Source organism: Zonotrichia albicollis, chromosome 14 (genome assembly GCF_047830755.1).
Source record: "Zonotrichia albicollis isolate bZonAlb1 chromosome 14, bZonAlb1.hap1, whole genome shotgun sequence".
NCBI lineage: Eukaryota > Metazoa > Chordata > Aves > Passeriformes > Passerellidae > Zonotrichia > Zonotrichia albicollis.
Window position 1 is genome coordinate 8823302 of NC_133832.1, and position 19171 is coordinate 8842472.

The 19171-nt window shown below is 45.0% G+C and overlaps 1 long non-coding RNA gene across 1 annotated transcript in view; it reads left to right on the forward strand.

Annotated features, from left to right (window-relative positions):
* The window catches only part of LOC113458938 (uncharacterized), a 28637-nt gene extending 15494 nt beyond the window's left edge, over positions 1 to 13143 (forward strand). The window contains exons 2-3 of the long non-coding RNA XR_003379697.2: positions 5935 to 6091; positions 11402 to 13143. This is a non-coding gene — a long non-coding RNA (uncharacterized LOC113458938). The remainder of the gene's footprint in view (positions 1 to 5934; positions 6092 to 11401) is intronic.
* The last annotated feature ends 6028 nt before the right edge of the window (positions 13144 to 19171 follow it).

Below are 19171 nucleotides of genomic sequence, written 5' to 3' on the forward strand. Positions count from 1 at the left end.
TTCCCTTGTTCAAGTAATTCAATTTTGAAGCAACTGAAAGAAAGCAGAAAGTTTCACTGTACAGCAACAAAAAAAATTTCAGCTAAGAGATGGCAAAAAAACCCAAAGAAAAATAATGCCAGGTACAGTTTTATTTATCTGTCTAAGGGCAGCAGGGAAATACTGATGTCAGTGATGTTCTGATTACAAAACACGGTGCAGTCTATGAAGGGTCAGTGAGCTGCTGGCCCCCAGTGCCCCTCTGCCCCATGGCCTGCCCTGCCAGCACAGCTCACCAGAGGGACAGACTCACCTTCTGCCCTCTTCTGCTCCACAACCTGGGAGCAGATACTTCTTTTGGAATATAAAGCTTACAGGGCTTCAGATGTTTTCAGAGCCCAGACAAATGTTGTGCCCATTAGTCAGAGAAATATTTCTTCCTTCTCTGAAATCCTGAATTGGCTTTTGGTCTCAGATCTTATGCCAGAGATTGCCACTGGTTAATTGTGTTGGTTTTCAGTAGTTCTCCCTCTAGCTGCATGTCCAACAGTGAATTGCTGAGTTTATCTCTGCAGTAACCCACATTCCAACTCTGCTATGTTACATTAAACCATAAAAAAGAGCACAGGAATGACAGCAAAAACAACAAAAATGTGGCTGCATCCTCAGGAGCTCTGAGACCCGTTAACTGAGGTGTGATTAACCACCTGATTTGTGCAGTACTCAGCAAGAGCACTCAGGGAAGAATTAGCATCCTGAGGAGAGCACAATAACATCTTAAATCTTGGCCCTGGCTGAGTAGAAACTTACATTAATATTATAGTAGTGGAAGTTAAACCTAGGAACATAAATAGGAAGGACTACATCACATTGGTTTCCACATGGATCCAGAAAAAATTAAATACATTTTTGGATTTGGAAAACAACTTAATTAAGATCAACTTTGCCTTGAAAGGCATATCATACCTGCTCATATTAATAACTATTGGCTTTTACATGTAATAAAACATATTTGGATTATTTTTTAGTTATTCTGTAATTGTAGTAGAAAAAAAATGAAGAGAACTATGTATCTATGCTAAAAGTGTACCATGACACTGAACATCTGTGAACTCCTGGTCAGGCAACATGAGCAGGTGACAGACTAGAAGTGCATTTTTGGGGCTGCTAGCTGTTCCATGGGAGGGTCATCACCTGGAATTTCAGCACTTTTCAGTGGGGCAGCAGGTGAGATGCATGGCAGTGCAGGAAGCAGGGAGGTGGGAATCAGGGCATGGTTTTGGGCATGCTGAGCTGGACCCATGGCTGGCAGGGACCTGCACTCGCCCTGTGGCAGAGTGTGTGCAGGCTGGGCTCCACATGTGACTCCACATGTGACAGTGCAAGGGCAAATTTTTCACTGATAAAAGGATGATTGGATAAACAGTTCTCAGTGAAAACCCACTGTGGAAACCACTCTGAAGAGGCTCTACTCGACAGAAAGACACTGAAGGATCAAGTAAGTGTTGCCAGAGGCATGGTAAGAGCTCTGCTGTGTTCTTATAGGAAGGGCTGGGTTCTCTGGGCAGCCCAAATCCTTGTGGGAAAGCCAGAACTGGCGAGACACACAGATTTTCAAGCAAATGCTCAATTACATCAGCATTAGCCTCTGATAGGTGCCCAAATGACTCCAACTGGCCAGCTCTTCCTCACTGCCTCCCTGACTCACACCACTGGGACCCAGCCAATTTCCCACTGCTCCTAGTTAAATCAGCTCTCCTCCACAGATGGAGATGGCCTTAGCAGGGGGTTGCCTTTTGGCTTTGCTCTCCCTGCTCTGTCACAGGGCTGATTTTGGTGGGTGGGCTCTGCAGAGCTGGGGGAGGCTGAATCTGCTCCAAGGCCCCTGCAGGCTCTGTGGGCTTCCATACCCACCCTCCTGTGAGAATGGGGCACCTCCTGCCCCTGTCTCTCTGCAGGGAGAGGCAGAGGCACAAGGCCTGTAAAGCCTTTCTCCTTTGTGTTCCTTTCTGGTCTTCCTTTCTGGTTTGTGTTCATCTGGAGTGAATTCAGCTGCAAAGAGAGAGATGGAGCATGGAGCTCTTGTAGTTTAATTTGAGATTGTCACCCAGAGGTATTGGGGTAATTATCTTTCTAAATCTGTGTGTTTTGACAATGTAGAAAACAATTTGGAGTCAAACAGGGGTCATTGACTTGTTTTGTTCTTGTTCAAGAATGACAGATTATTACACCAACAGTGTGCCAAGGTTGATGGTAAGCACAGAAATGTGTCATTTCTCTGTCCTGCCTGGAATGAAGATTTCACCCTTGTGTGCTCTGGGTTCAGTTTATTGAAATACAGCAAGCAGCATAGAAAACCAAATAGGAGCTATGCACTAGTTGTGCACTGGTTTTGCAAAAAGACACAGGTGGAAACCAAACTGCAGGTGAGAGAAGAGCTGAACTGGCTCAGCATGCAGAGGGGCTCCTGGCTCTGCTGCAGGGTGTAGGTGACAGAGAAGGTGAGAGAACAAGGGTGCCTGAACAGAGCTAGGGATTGATTTGTGTAGAAAGTGTGTTTGCAAAGGCTAATCTCTGAAAGTAATTGGCATGATGAAATCTAGCTCTCAATTCATGTACAGTCAGGCTACTGCCTGGTATATCCTGCCCATCTCACTTAACACCCAGGAGCTAGCAGCAGTTTGTGCCAGGAATATGGGATGACTCATTTGAGCTGTTTTGTTTGAAGAAATCAGGTCCCTGATTGCTCTGGTTATTCTGAAGCCTTTCTCACTGAGAAGAACAAAGTATGCCCAGAAGATGTGGAAGGTTTCTTTTTTAGTATGCAAATGATGTCCTTCACTAAGTTTATTCTTTGTCTTATTCTTTGAGGTGAGGGGTGCCCTCCATGCCCTGACAAAAGGTGGTACAGCACACACACACCAGGCTGTTCTTAGGCTGGCTGTTCTTGTCTAATTGATCATCAGGGGACAGCAGGGGTAGCAGGCACCTCTGGAGATCACAGAGTCCAGCCCTGCTGGCAGCAGAACCAGCCAGAACAGGCTGTCCAGGGCTAGCCCTGCTTGTGCTTTGACTATCTGCAAGAACAGAGAGTCCACAACTTCTCTGGGCAACCTCATTCTTGTGTTTGACTACCCTCACAGTAAAAAAAGTAAACAAAAAGCTTTTACTTTTTGCCAGTATTTCAATATTTCCCTGTCACTGTGCTCAGAAGAGTCCATGATGGAGAGTTCTTTGCTGTCATTCCATCAGGTATAAGATCCCCAGAGAGACATTTTAAGCCTGGATGTATTCTTATCTTTTCCAAAGTATGTGGTTCAGCTGCCAAACTTGTGAAAACACAGACTGTTATATCCATCTTTTCCTGTCTCATCCCCCAACACCACATTTTTATTGGTCTGTTCTTGCCAGCTGTTGCTCTGTTTGCCATCATCCTCTTCTGGAGAGCTGGATGTTTTCCCTGGATGCCAGTCAGCCTCTTTTGCCCTTCTCATTGCCCTCTGTCCCATGGCATGCTGGCTCCCAGGATGAAGGGTGGTGGTGGTTGGTGGCCTGCATCAAGTTGGTACCCACAAGGCGACCAGACTTTGGGCCTAGAATCCAGGGAGATTTTTTCTGAGGAGAAAAAAAGGAGATAAACTTGATTTTCCCTAGTACATATGTTCAGTAAGGCAGCAGCTGTAGAGCTGCCAAGAGGAACTCAGGAGAAAAGTGAAATATATGGGTTTGGGGGTTGGTTTTTTCTGTTTTCTAATACAAGAAGGCATTATTCATCCAGCACAGTAAATTGCTAAGCTTCTAGTTCATAAACAAAATAAATAGTTTAAATAATGAAATGATCCTTTTAGGGCAGGCCCAGAGCTGGCATTGCAGCCCTGCCTCTGAGATCTCAGTGAGCGCCCTGGAGCCTGCACTCCCTGAGCTCCATTGCTCCAACAAACACCCAGAGCAGGAATTGGCCCCTGGAAAGAGTGGTGGGAATCAGGGCTGGAGCTGGCAGGCTCAGCCAAGCAGGATGGGCTCCTTCCAGGCTGAATCCTGTGGTAGATGGGGCAGGTGGGTTGGGAACAAGCTGGACATGTCCAATTTCCAAGTGTGCTCCTCCTCAGCTCTCAAATGAGCAAACTGTTCACAGCTCCATGACCTCCACAGCTCCTTCTACCCCAGGGTCAGAGAGAGAAAGCAGAGGTTCAGGATTCACAATCATATTCCTTTAGAGCTGCAGAATTTCTATTCAGACAAGGAACATAGAAGTAAAACCTAAAAATATACAGGTTTTATCCTTTCATATCTAAATATTGTCCTTTCTCTCACAAACAAACAGTCTCTTTTACATGTAAACACCAATATTTTCTTCAGTAAACTTCCAGCAGAGGTCTGAAATAGCCATGTCTCTCCAGAAAGTCACATTATTTGAATAATTCCTGCTTCAGATAGGCATTTAGGAAACAGAACTATCTGTGAGTAAAGCACCCCTTCTTCTCACAGTGAAAGAAACAGTACTTCAAAGATTAAGACTCTCAAAGATTCATGTGTTTTTACTGCTGAACTTATGCTGCATTCATATTTCTACTGGAAATGACAATTCTGTGTTTAAAGGGTTGGCAGACTGTTTATAGCAAGACAAATTTTGATGTTGCAGGTTGCATAGGAAAAGTAGGAAATGAAGCTCTAAACCACAGGATAATTGGCAGAGTTTTGATATGTCTTGTGGGGTGGGAAAAGTGTAAAAGTTCTTACCTGTTTTGGGAAGCAAAATATCCAGAAAGGTTCTATTTCAAAGGAATCCACTTTCGGATTGGCACATCCCTCAGAATCACCCACTTTTATCTGACTGAAGCCACATGCTCAGAATCATGGAATCATTTAGGTCAAAAAAGACTTTTAAAATTGTTGAGCCCAGCCACTGATCCAGCACTGCCAAACCCACCACTAATTCATCCCCAAGTGCCACATCTACACATCTTTTAAATCCCTCCAGGGATGGTGACTCCACCACTGCCCTGGGCAGCCTCTTCCAATGTTCTACAATGCTTTTGGTGAAGAAATTTTTCCTGATATCCAATCTAAGCTTCCAATGGCACAACCAGAGGCCATTTCCTCCTGTCCTATTGCTTGTCACTTGGGAGAAGAGGCCAACCATCACCTGGCTACAAGCTCCTTTGAAATAAGGTTCCTGTGAGCCCCCCATCTCCCTTAGCTGCCCCTCCTCAGGCTTGTGTTCCAGACCCTTCTGGAACTGCAGCTTCCTGCACTCACCACAGGGTTTTGTTGAGGTAAGGAGGAACCTTCCTGATAGAGGCTTTTGGCTGTAAGGCCCTCCATCCTCTCTAATACATGGGATCTGCGCACCACTTAGGTTATGCTGAATGCAGCCCTTCCCTATCCCAGCAGCTGCTCTGAATTTCTGTGTTTTGGGGATTTTGTAACTATTTGAAGAATCTCTCTGTAATCCTATATCATCAAGCACACTGATCTGGTTTTCTGCTTATTAGCTTAATATATCCTGCAGGTGGGTGTTTTTATTTCATTGCAAGTCAGGCTGGAACTGCCAAGCTTCTCCTTCCCTGTTTGTGGCTGTTCTAACCACGAAGAAATAAATTTTGCTCACTCTAACAGCCATGACCTTTTCAATCTCAAGTGCTTGCACTGAATTCCATTTGAGTTAGCAATTTTTCCTCCAGCACCCAGAAAAAAAAACTCTTCGCCCTACAAATAACTTTCACAAATGCAAAAACTCACTGCTAATCAGTCAGGAGAAACGTCTGGCATTTGGTGAGACTCGTTAAGCTGGTGGCTCCCAACATGTGCACTGCTGTTAAAGGGCAGCAGGAAGGAGGGGAGATGGTGTTTGCAGCCAGCCTCTGCTGCTGCTGGGGCATCTGGGGCAGGGAGGTGATTGATCAGTCGAGCTTAAGCAGCACTTAATTTGCTGTTATTGATCTTCCACCACAGGCAACAGATACCATGATCCAAACCAGGCTGTTGGGCCAAGATAAAAGGTACCTGCTTCTAATTCCTTTGCTGACAACATGGCTGGGCTCATTGTGGTGGAGAAACCAACCCTACACGACGTGGGAAGAAGGCAAAGGAGAATACCCTGGTTTTCAGGGTGAGTGGACAGTGAGGTGGAATGAGAGCAGGCTGAATGTCAGATCCAGGAGGGGTAGTGGCACAGGATCTGGCTGGGGGCCTGTCACTGCTGGTGTCCCCAAGGTTCAATACTGTGCCTGGTGTTGTTTAACTGGTTGGACAAACATTGGATGAAGGGTAGATGTTGGGAATTTAGCTGCTAAGGACTGGAAAAGTACAAAACAAAAGTGGCTAATTCCAAGTCCTGCACCTGTGAGATAGCATGTCCTTGGGGCCTAGCTGTGGTAGGATAACAAACAGTGAAAGAGAGGTGAGAAAAGAGAGATGTAACTCCTAAGGAATGAGGAAGAGTTGATGGTATAGTTTAACCAATAGATTGCTTAGCTTACAGAATATTCATAAGCTTATTACTCGCTGTATAAGCGTCTGATGCTCTCTTCAATAAACTGGAATTTGCTTATCACTCATATTGAGTGTCTGAGTCTCCCCTCACCGACAAATGGGTCATCCCCAACAAAGGCCTTCATTCTCTGCGACAGGTAGATGCCGCCTCAGCCGCTCTGCTGACAACACAAAGCTGGGAGGAGAGGCCAATAGCCCAGAGGGCTGGGCAGCCCTTCAGAGGGACCTGAACAGGCTGGAGAGGTGGCAGAGAGCTGTCCCAAGTTCAGCAAAGGGAAATGCAGGTCCTGCACCGGGGGAGGAATAACCCCAGCCACCAGTACAGGTTGGGGGTGACTGCTGAGCTTGACTTGTACCAGGATAACTGGAAACTGGACTGGAGAGCAAGAGGAAGTTGAACCAGTGTTTGGCTGGAGGGAAATTGGTCTGACAGGGGGAGATGAAGCCATCAGAGGCACCCCCTCTGTCCTAAGCTGGCTGAGACACTGCATGTTTGTTTTCATAGCCTTACACAGGAAAAAAAGACTAGTTATTGAGAGAAACGTGCCATATGCTGCTGCATATGGCTGAAACATCTGCATATGTACCCAGGGATCTGATATATGTGATGAGCTTCTGTTACAAATCCAACAGTGAAGAAATTATCTTTTGGAATTTTTTAAAATTCATTTTTTAAAACTATCTCTAAGGCTCTTGGAAGGAAGTCAGCCTCCTGGCTTTGTCTTGGTGGGATTTCATGGAACCTGCAGGGTGCAGTGAACATAGACGGTGCTTACAGTTGTTTGTTGAAGAGTTACCAACACTCCTTCCATCCCGAGGGATGTCTGAAGGCTGAGTGAGTTGTCCCAAACTTTTCCATTGGCCACTGCTCCCAAACAAGCAGCAGAGGGGTGAAGTAGATGAAGGAATCTCCCATCCTGGAAAAAGTTGTTAGACAAGAAGGATTATGGAAAATACCATATATGGGGTAACAAAGTGGTATTTGTCTAGTTCCCCACTGAGCTAGAAGGATGCCATAGAGGTCTGAGACACAAAGTGCTTCAGGACACAGAGAGCTCTTCATGAGAAAGCAAAACATTCCAGCTCATTCAGTTGAACTTGTGGTGCAAAATTCTCAATCTCATGTAAATTCCCCAGAACTTTTAAGGCAGAAGTCACAGAATCACAGAATCATTTAGGCTGGAAAAGAGCTCTAAGATGATCAAGTTCAGCTGATAACCCAGCATTGCCTTGCTCACCAACACACCCTGTCCCTCAGTTTCCCATGCAAAGTCTGTGGATCTTTGTTTTTTCCATTCTCAGCTGGAACCACTGAGTGCCTTTGTGTCTTTGAGCCCCTTAAACTTTCAGGTTTTGCATTTGCTGCAGGGAAACTGCCTGTGGGCTCAGATGGGGTGAGGGGGTGACAGGGAGATTGGAGGCATTTCCAGGCTCCTGAAATGCTCCACTTGTAGCAGTGCCCAGAGGGAAGCAATGAATGAAATTTCTTCATAATGAGGTTAGTCACTTCTTAATTCAGTATTAAAACGATCTGTTTCAATATTGAATCAACATTTAAGAAAAATCAATGAAAAATAGATTGTAAAACCATCTGATTTGTGGATGGTCTTAGGTGACAACTACTGAAAAATGAAAGAGCCCAGACTGAAGCCCTGTGCTTCAATATAACACAAAGTAAGAAATAATATATCAGTATTGCCTGCAACCTGCTCTTTTGTACCAGAGATATAAGAACATAAGATTCCTACAGAAGGTTTCTTGGATGGCAAAAATTCCTAGATACTGCTTGAATTATGTGCCAATAGCTCAGCATTTGTGGAAGGTGTCATCTAATTAAACCAGAATTTTTAAGTACCAGACAGCATGAAGACCAGTAATAAGAGAGCAAAATCCATCTGTATTACAGATGGGATATGCAACTCTAATAGTATGGCTTTAGGCAATGTTTAATTGAGTAGTTAAATTATCTTTTCCAGACGGGAAAATAAATTACTGCTCATCTCTCCAATTTATTTTAGCTTCTCCACATTCTGTTTCCTGAGGGAGTGGTGAGAGAGTGTGGGACATCCCCAGATATGCCTGGGATGATTTATTCACCCCATGTACCATAATTTCCCCTTCAAGGAGAATGTCTTATATGCATGTGGAAGTTGGTGTGTATGTAACTGGCTGTATTCTGCTCTTTTCTTGCAAAGAGTCTCTGCTAATCACTGTGGTGCTAATCACAGCTGTATGTCACATGCATGTGTTTGTGTGGTTTTAAGTATATTCTTTCTAAAAAGACAAGAGAGAGGATTGCTGGTTCACCATCCTTCAGTCAAATCAGGAGTGTGTATCTCAGCAGAGCCATGCAATTTGCCTTTGAAGTTTTCTCAAGCTTTGGGATAGCCTGAAAATCTTCACATTGTCTCACAGCATTTTGTAGAATGGGATCATTTGTGTCAAATATCCTGAGGACTGTTACTCCTCAGGTTGCCTAAACTCAACCAGAGGAGCAGACAGCAATGCATGATACCCTCTGTGGCACATAGGAGCAGAACTGAGAATGTTGGACCATTTCAGTTAATTAAGCATTGGATCCATGTGATTCCATCTGCCTGAATGGGTCAAATGTCTGCACACAGACACAGCCATGCTAGAGTATGCTAGCTTGTGTGCTTTATGCTGGCTACAGGAGCACATCAGGTGTTCCATCTGGGGTGGAAGTTTCTGCCCCAGAGTCACTCCTTGTGAAGCCTGGAGCAGATCTGAGTTGGTTGCTTGGGTTGGTACCTGACTCTGGGCTGGGTTGTGTGACTGTGATGTTTTTGGTTGAGTGCTCTGAGCCTAAAAACAAATTTCTCACATCTTGCAGAACTACAACCCAAATCCCTCATGATGTCTGAATATTTGTGAATGTAGTAACAGGCCTCTGTGCATGGCAGACAGCTGGGCTCAGTCTGCCCCTTTCCAAACAAAATCATGACTTGCTTTTCATTTGGTCACATCCTAGCCATGGTCTTGGCTGTGAGCTGGATGAGATAACCATGTTCCCCTTGTGTGACCCAAAATTGCTGAAATTCTGGGGGACAGAGAAGGGTGAAACAGGTTTAAAAGCACTTGGGGAGGAAAGGCTCTGTAGTAGCGCAGGAGAATCTTGTTGCTATTGGAGTATTCATACCTCTGAGAATAACTGATGGGACTAGAGAAAATTACTTTTAAAATTACAGGTGGTCTATTTTTCCCCTTGGTAAAAGTTTTTTCTAGCAAAGTTAATAAAAGATTGTTTTAATGAATATGGATGCTTATTGCCCAGAAGCTCCATGGGTTTTAGAAGATGCCCTCAGGGGAAAATGCTGACTGGAAGAGCTGAGGGTGCAAAGTTGATACCTCAAATGTTTCTCTGCAGACATGTTGAGTTCAGAGTGCTTCCAGGCTGTAGAGGTGCAGCATGGTCAGTGTGAGCCCTGAGAAACTCCTTTGCTTGCTGTGAGCTGTCACAATTTAATTTTAAAAATGAAGGTGCACAGATGCTTTTTAAGCTGCCTGGAACACAAATCTAACACACACAGCTGTGAAAGGACTTTACTAGCCACTGCTTTTCAATAAGCCTGTCTCTCTTAGACCAGTCCAAGTTTAGGGCTTTCAAGCAAACAGCCCTGAGGCACTGCTCTGTGAGGATGAAAGGCTTGTTCTCCACTCAGGACTGTGTGGAGCAGTAAATTCATGTTTTACTGCATGTCTCTGCACATCCTTAAATGATTCCACATTGCAGTGCTTGGAGGGATCAGAGCATTGTGTACCAACTCAGACAGGCACTGATCCAGGCATGGGGCACGTGCAGCTCTCCCAGGGGACAAAGCCAGTCAGGAAAATGCATGGAGCAAGTGGCTGAGGCTCCTGCAACCCCACCTCCATCTCCCCACAGTCAGGCTGCTCACAGCTGCACCTTCCCCACTGCTGCAGTAATTTTTTCCACATGGAGCATCACCAGTTGTCTCTGAGAACCTGAATCTGCCTTCTGCAAGTTGTGCCTGGTACCAAAACAAACTGCACAGTGCTGGCTTGCTGTTTGCTGCCCAGTGCATCCACCTGCCATTGCCTGGGGGTTTGACCCACCTCTGAGCCAATTGTTACCTCCTCATTTGGGGTGATGAGTTTCTCAGGGCCAAAACATCACCTGAACAGAAAAGACAGTGTGATTTTAGAGTAGATGCACACCCAGGGCCTTGCTTCTCTATGCTTACTCCTCAGTGTCCCCAGTTTAGCTCTTGCACCCTAACCTGAGTTCTCCTTTTCATTGTGCTGTCACATCCCAGGTGAGAAGAAGAATGATGCTTCAGCTCATAACCCTGCCCTTCTTAGTGACACTTCAAAGAAATCAGTGTAGTGATACAAGTGATTTTATTGAGTTGTAGGACTGTATTTTATGCTCTGAAGGAACACTTACTTCACATAAAGGCTTTGACATTTTTATAGAAATGGCTATAACTGTGTTATTCTATACGAGGAAGAATTTATTAAGCCTCGATCTGGATCTCCTTTTATGTTATGCAAATGACTAATAACAACCCTTCTTCATTACCAGCTCAGTGCCCAGGCCAGGGTTATTAAATCCCCCCTTCGCTTCCCTTCCTTCAGCCTGCATCTATCAGGCTGCCACATTAGGCTGCAGCACATCAGAATTCATAAAACCAGCCCAGACTTGTACAGGGATATGAGGCTGCAGAATTAAAGCCCAAGTTGCAGAGCACTGTGGGTTTTTGCCTGCTGTGAGAGGAGCAATCCAAGGGATTTTGGGACATGGTGTGTGGAGTGAGGCACAACACCACCTTGTTTACTTGTGATTGTGAAAAATTTCACATCCACCATATAGTGGGGGGGGGGAGAAAGTAAGGGTTCATTTCCCTCACTAGCAGATAACACATCCTGCTTTTTGAATTTTCAGGAGTGGTTTCCACTGTGTTCCATCCAGACGTGCAACCATCCCCTACAACTCTCTGCTCTGATCTCATCCTGGAGCCGGCTACAGGGGGCTGCCTGTGACACCAAGCAGGGCTGAAAAGGTGTTTCTGCATTCTGGGTGATGTTTAGACATTCACACTTGTAAGAATAATATTATTTCTCCAAAAAATCTTTGAGTGTGTTGGAGATTAGTTTGGGTTTTGTGATATGCTAAAAGTTGGAAAGCAATAAAGACTTTTTATTGTGTAAAGTCAACAGACTAAGAAAGTAGCCATCCCAGACTCATTTGGTGCTAGATAGTTGGGGGCAGTCCCCTGGGAGGCAGACATGAATTAAATTTTAAAGGTGCATCCCAGAAGTACACCCCGTTTCTCAGTCTGAGATGACCACACAACCACGGAAACTGGGTAAATGGGCTGAGGACAGTAGTTGCTTCTCTGGCTCTGCATGCTCTGTAAATATCAGCTGAATCAAGTGCTGTAGGTGAGAAAAGTGAAGGAAAACCTTGTTTTGTGGATATGGATGGGATTTTGTGTGGGCTAAACACCAACTGTTCAGCATCTTTTGTGGATGGATCTAGCCCAACTGATCAGAAGTGGCATGTGCTGAGTGAAAAAATACATGTCTGAGGGAGTTCCTGGCCATCATTTTATGGATGAAAGGGAGAAGAAAAAGACATTCCTGTGAGATTCATTTTCTTAGCAGGAAAAAGTTACCAGTGTTCTTCCCAGAGCCGTTTCAGGAGCCGTAATTATGCTTTTGTGTATCAAAGGAGAAGAATGTTTACACCTGACCAAGCCTCTGGGTAGATGAGATGTTCTGTCTTGGAAAATTGTCACCTTCAGGGTGGCTGCTCTCACACAGCTAATGCAGAGCACAATTTTTCCCTGCAGTGTAGTTGTAGCAACCTGCCAGTGTTCACCCAAGGCTACAGCAGTTTTCTCTGCTTCCACAGCCTGTAGGTCAGAATCTGGCCTGACAAAAAGTGCTAATGTGGAGTCTCCAGAGCTCAGTCTGTGATTTCTGCTATATACCATTGACTTCTTAAAGAAAGAAAAGTATTTGTATCCCAGCAAAACACATAATAAAAGTTATAATTTAGATAGAATTTTAGGGTAATTACCTATAGTGAGGGTTGGATTGGTGTGAGCATCACCAGCTCCTGCTCTTTCTGAACTCATGTGCAGCCTTTTGTTGCACCCCAGGGCCTGCAGAAAGGGCTGTGATGTGCACCAGAGGTCCCAGTGCAAGGACAGCCATGTGCTGGGGGCTCTGCTGCTGCTGGGTCCCCACAGGTGCTGCTGTGGTTTGAGCCTCTGTTCAGGTATCTCACAGCTCACTGAGGAGCAGAGCAAGTAAAGACTACAAAGCTGCAGTCTGGAAATGAGAAATAGATGTTGAGTTATAAAATATTATGCAAGTAAACTAACACCCCCCTTTAACAGCCAGAAATAAACTTCTTTGATGAGGGCTTAGCTATGATTCCATCTATACTGAAATAATTTCAGAAGAGTGCAGCTTCTAGAAAAGGTTTAAAACATGGGATTTAATGAAACAGAGTTTAAAAACCGCCAGAGCCAGCCATCCTTCCAGGGCTGCGGGGTCGGCTGAGCTTTCCCAGCACCCCGAGACAGATGTGGGGCTCAGCACAGCGGTGCTGAACGCGGAGCCCGCAGCCGAGGGTCGCGGACAGGGTGGGTGGGATGGTGTCGGATGGTGCTGGGTGCCCATTCCCTGCTGTGCAGCTCCATCTAGGGGCTGCTCCTACCCTGGAGCAGACGGAGCCGGGCATTCCCGGGCAGGATCCCGGGAAATGGGCTGATCCCAGCAGGGACATGCCGGGGATGCAGGAGCCCCAGCCTGTGCCGTCTGTCCCACCGCTCCCCAGCAGGGCTGAGGGCAGCTCCGGAGAAGTCCTGGACCAGCAGGGACTGAGCCTGGTCAGTGCAAAAAGGGTTTGGTGCTTTGGGCAGGCAGAGGTGACTCCTCTTTGCAATGGCACTGGACACCAGGCTCTTAGCAGCATCCACTTTTCATCGGGTGCCTTCTCGAGCTTAACCTGATTAAATTTCTTCAGTGAAAGGGTGATCAAACATTGGAAGAGGCTGGCCAGGAAAGAAATGGAATCACCATGCCTGGAAGTTAAAAAAACTGCAGATGTGGTGTGTGGGGACATGGTTTACTCAAGGACCTGCCAGTGTTGGGTTAATGGTTGGACTTGCTGGTCTTAGAGGGTTCTTTCAACCTTAATGATTCTGCACTTCTGAATCAACTCAGGCTTACCTCGATTTAAGCCCCATTTGGTGCAATTCACTCTGGTTCACTGATCCTCATCCCTGTGGTGAAAGGTGCTGTGAACCCCAGGGCTGGGAGCAGGTCAGGGCACTTGCAGTTCCCTCTCAGTGGAGGAATTGCTCACAGGGAGGAAGGGAAGAGCAGCAGCTGGGCTGGGAGAGCAGAGCAGCCAGGCACTACCCTGCCTCTGGGAGCTCCGGATGAGAGGGAGCTCTGCTGTCTTCTGGGCCACCTCTCTGCAGGCAGTAGTGACCTACAGTTAATCAGATGGGATGGGATCTGCAGTTACTAAGGCTTGGGATGCTGACAGGGCAAGTTTCTGGGATGGTTTTCTGTGTTGAATTACACAGAAAGGACTTTGGTGAGGTTCTCTGAGGAGGGCCTTGTTTTCTAGCTCCTCAGGAGGCTCTGCATTGCTCATGTCCCATGAAGTCCCTCAGGTGGGAGGAAAACACATGAACAACCTTGCTCTGGGAAGGAGTGGGGCATTGCAGCCTTCACATGTGTCATGAAGGAGGGTAAAAAAAGAAGGCTGACCCTGTGGCATTATGCATTATCCTTTACAGAAGAGGTAAACCTAGAAGCATGCAGATTCTGAATGCCTAACATAGAGAAAGGACAGGGGAACTCAAACTGTGAGTGAAGGTGCTCTGCTCCAGGCTTGCTGGGGATCTGATGAGTGGTAATATATGATCAAACACTAATTGTCTTCAAATAAGAGGAAAACCAGCTCCAGGCCAGCTGACAGGGAACCTGCTGGCTCCATCTGATGCATATTCAGAAGCACATCAGCAGCAGAGAGAGTCAGCACATAAAGTCAAGACTCCCAAGTATTTGCTAGTTAATGATCCCAGGGGAAAGATCACAGTTTTGTCACAGCAGTGAAAGAACACCTAATCATTAACTGAGTTTACAGGTAATCACAGTTACATCATACTTAGCCATTTTCCAATATATCAGAATCATTTTGAGGGAGGTCCTTCTAAGCTGAGGAAGAATTGACCACAAAACCAGACTTTTCCTGCTCTGTATTCAAGAGTCAACATGTCTTAATGTGACATTTCATTAAAGGCCACATTTCTACTAACCTCAGCAGAAACAGTAACAAGCAAAGGGAAGACCAGCAAATGAAACATCTTCTGGCAATAAAGACGCAGCAAGATTCAATGAAATGTGAATATTATTTATTTAAAGAGTGATTGCCATATCATTGGTGAATGCCAGTAAAACAGGAACATCTGTCACCTGGCCTGGAGCTAATGCTCCCATGCTTATGTGCTATCCTCCATGTAATCAGTGTTTGACATTTGTTGCAGTCTTGAAGCAGAGGTTTTAGTGTTATATATTTTCCAACATGCTTAATTAGCAGCTTTAGTAATTGTCTATAAATTTCACCATGAGGGGATGATTGAGCAGAGACCTTTCACACAGCACCAAATGGATAACTACTGTGGGCCTGCCACTGCTGCTGAAGCAGCCAGTTCAGCTTTGGGTGAGGGAGAAGAAGGGGATGCAGTCCTTTGGTGCAATGGTGAAAAGCCTGACAGAGAGAAAGTGGTGTTTTCTCATTTTCACACAGAGAACAGGAATGTGTGAATGTGTGGGGAGAGCAGTCATGGGGCAGAGACATGAGGTAATGGAAAGTCATGACAATGGAAAGAAGTAGAACCCTGCCCAGACCTCTGCACCTTCAGATCCTCCAAGGCTCTCTGTTCTCCAGCAGCTTCTCACAATACACAAGTACCTACATGCAGGCTAATTAGAGCAGCACTGATGTGCTTTCCTGAAAAGACTGGAGGTAATAAGAAGTCTGAAAGGAGGGGCCACCCTGTCAAAAGGAAAGGCTGGGAAACACTGGTCTCTGCAGCTCACAGGGGGCTTTGCACCCTTCATGTCTCCCTGTGGCTGCATCTCATCCAGCCAGGGTCTGTGAAGCTGGGTCCTTCACTGCCTGCCAGAGAGCCACTACAAGAATCCCTATCTGTCCCTATGTTCACCAAGGGGTCTTTGGTAGCAGGCTTGAGATTTTTGTCTCTTTGTTGCTAGTTTATGCAAAAAATCAGAAAAAAAATAAGCCTAAGTCCTGAAAACCTTCAAAAGCCTCAGCTGTTTACCCATGTGAGTTTTAAAGGCTGTAACTTGTGGCCCTGGTGGGGTCTCAGAGGAGTTTCAGGCAGGGTTTCCACATGCCTAAGAAGAGGATCACCAGTTTTGGTCTGCAGAGGAGCTGGTGACTTTCTCCAATCTTTTTGATGTCTTCAGATATGAAAATCTCCAAAGCTGCAGACTTTCATATCCCATATCCTTCATGTGGGTAAAGACAAAACAGATCTCTATTTGCATTTTTAACGTGTAGAAATGAACCATCCTCATAGATATTTGATTACACAGTTGAACAGCAACTGCTGCTCAGTGACATGTGCTGCACTGCCCATTTTCCCAGAGCAAAGCTGCCATGGGTGCTTTGGATAAAGCAAAGCTCTTCACTGAGAGCCTTCCCTGAGTGAGGATGCTCTGTTGATTCACTCTGCAGCATCTCCTGGTGACTTTCTCCTCTTTGTGCCTATGGGAAAGCTGGGCAAAGAGAAAAGCCTGACTTGCAGCTCTCCATCCTTCTTGGTGGAGAAAATATGAAGCATGCTACTCAGTAAATTAAATCTGTATATTCCTAGTGTCCTTTGAGCAGTGTTCATTCACCTGAAAGCCAAACTAAGTCTCTGGCTGGATTCAGATGTCTTTTGGGTGAGTACTGGATCCAACAAAATAACTCCTGTCACTGTAGCTGACCTTGGAGAATTTTATTAGTTAGTGAAGATGCCAAATGCAAAGAACAAAACTGAAGCCACAATGTCAGTTAAAAATTAGCTACTCTATTAATTAAGTCTTGCTTACATCCTAAGCTGCTGGTATCCTGTATGGCTATAAGCATATTACCATTCATTTTATGTAGAATGCAAATGACATAGCTGTAATACTGATGGATGGCTTAGTATGTAACAGGATGGTAGAAAAGCTGTAATTTTATAAAAGTATAAATTTTGTTGTGTGGATGGCCCAATGTGCTGGATCTCTGCAATGCTTTCCAGGACACAGGATGAACAGGGACAATTTTTTGTATCAGCTGCAATGAAAATAAAATAGAGATTTTCAGGAGCAGTGGGAAGGGGAAGCAATTTTCATGTAACTGATGTTATGAAGCTCATCAGAAATTCTTCACTTTTAAGGCTGTTTCAACAATGAAATGACAGGTTTTTAAATCCTCCCACACAATGCAGTCATATAGTAGTATCACTAATTGTTGCACTATAGTATTATTTACTCCCAAGCACTGTCTTTCTTATTGCTGGTTTAAAGTACATGTGTATGTATGTGTTCATATCTATCAATCTTCTTTTTAAACCAAAACTTTCTGCTTTCTGTCTGCAAACAGCATCACCCTGTTTTCATCTGACCCCAGGTGCTGAGGAAGGTAGTAATGTAAGTACTTGGTCAACCTGACTGCCAGGAATTTTCCTCTACAACAAAAGGAAAGCCATATGGGCATGGCTGTGACCCTGCCTCTGCAAAGGACCCTTTCCCTCTTATTCTCCACAAATATTGATCTGAAAGCCAAAGGGGAATGCTTCACACCAGGCCCTACTGAAGAATTTATTGGAGACCCAAGTTTCTTTGTGCTTCTTCTCACCTGCAAGCAAGGAACAGCTGAGGGCAATTCTGCTGCTGAGGACAATTCTGCTGCTGAGGGCATCTTTTGAAGGAAAAGGGCTGTCAGCCCAGAGCCAGCAGGCATAAAGTATTACAGTTCCCATTGCATTGAACAGCATCCTTTTATGAGCTGACAGTATGCAAGCCATAAAATCCATGGATGTTTCTGTACTCTGTAAAATGTGTCTTTAGATCTGTCCAGGGAACAACAGCTTTTCCAGTTTATTTGTATGGGTGGAGTTGAGGAATGCATTCAATGTTTGTTACACAATCCCCTACTACTGTGGCTGAGGGATTGCTCTTCCCCTGCTACTCCCAGTGCACTGAGCCCTCCCTGGTCTAGAGGTTAATGTGCCAACCCCAAAACCTGGTCTGCTGATCCAGGTTATTGCCTAGTTGCATTTGCTCTAGCCATTCTCTTGCTTCCAGTGGTGCCTGTGGGCTCAGAAAGAGGACAGGGCTTTGTCTCCTGCTGGGTTCTGGTGCTGCCCAGCTGTCCCCACTCAGAGCCTGCAGGGCCCTGGCTGCCACAGGACAAATCCACTCCAGGAACAAGCCAAAAAGGGGGAATGGGCATGGTGGCAGGTAGAGCTCATGCCTGTGCCTCAACCCTAATTGGTTTTCTAATATATGTTCAGGTAGTATTCCTTAGAGAGTCAGAAAAGGAAAATAAATACCAAACATAGAATAAATGCAGAAGACACCACATAACCCTAGATGAACAGTTTAGTGCTTCTGTGTTGGTATAGAAAAGTAGAAGCATCCCCAGGTTTTTATGGTTTTCCTCTAAGGGCAGTACAATGTTCTGTCTTCATTGATTTTTTTTTCCTTACAAAATTTCTGTTGTAAACTAGAAAACAATCTCCCTTTTGTGACCCTTTTGGCTAAGGTGGAAAGTGTTTGTGGTCTGCCTCAACTAAAACAATAATGTGAAATTTTATCTAATCATCTAGTCTGAAATTAGTCAGATGTGACATTTTTGCCCTTGTGATCAACTTGCAATCAAGGAATATACTTTCAGTAAATGAACAGATAGAATTTCTCTAAATTTATTTGTCATTGCAATCTTCTATCTTGCTATGGTGGCAAATAAGTTAGAGAATTATCCACAGTCCACCCACCCCCTTTTTCTGTCCCACAAAGAGAGTTACACTTATGGCAAAAGGGTAAATATAGCCAGGAGCTGGGGGTAATGAGCTGAGCCTTAGTCCATCCATTGGAAGATCCTTGAAGAGAATGCTTTGATCCATAACAGCATTCCTGGTGAGAAAAGAGGCACACCTGAGTCCCTGCACAGCCAGAGCCAGGTGCTGGTTTGATGTTTTTGCGCTTAGATGGGAAAAATCCCTCAGGGAAAGGGTGCAATGAAAACAACCCAAGAACTAGTGGAATGAGGTCATGTGTAGGGAGCTCAAAAACAGAAACTGTGGCCATGCAATGTAAAGAATCTATTAGTTAAAGACCCATAGTGGGGATCTTTAACTAGAATCCACTAGTTAAAGACCCCACTGAAACTCCTGTCACGCCTTACCAATACTAAGATTTCTTCTGTTTCAAGAGCTTTGTTCACAGTCTCCTTTAGGCTGTGAGTTTCCTTTAATATAGTGGATATTCCTGCTAATGTCAAAGCTAATTGTCATGACTGTTTTTAAATTGTTTAATGGCGACTGTATTGGAGTTTAAATAATTCTGTACTGTATTGGGTTTTGTGGCAAGGCTTTGGTGGAGGTTGAGAAGACACCAGAAGCCTCCC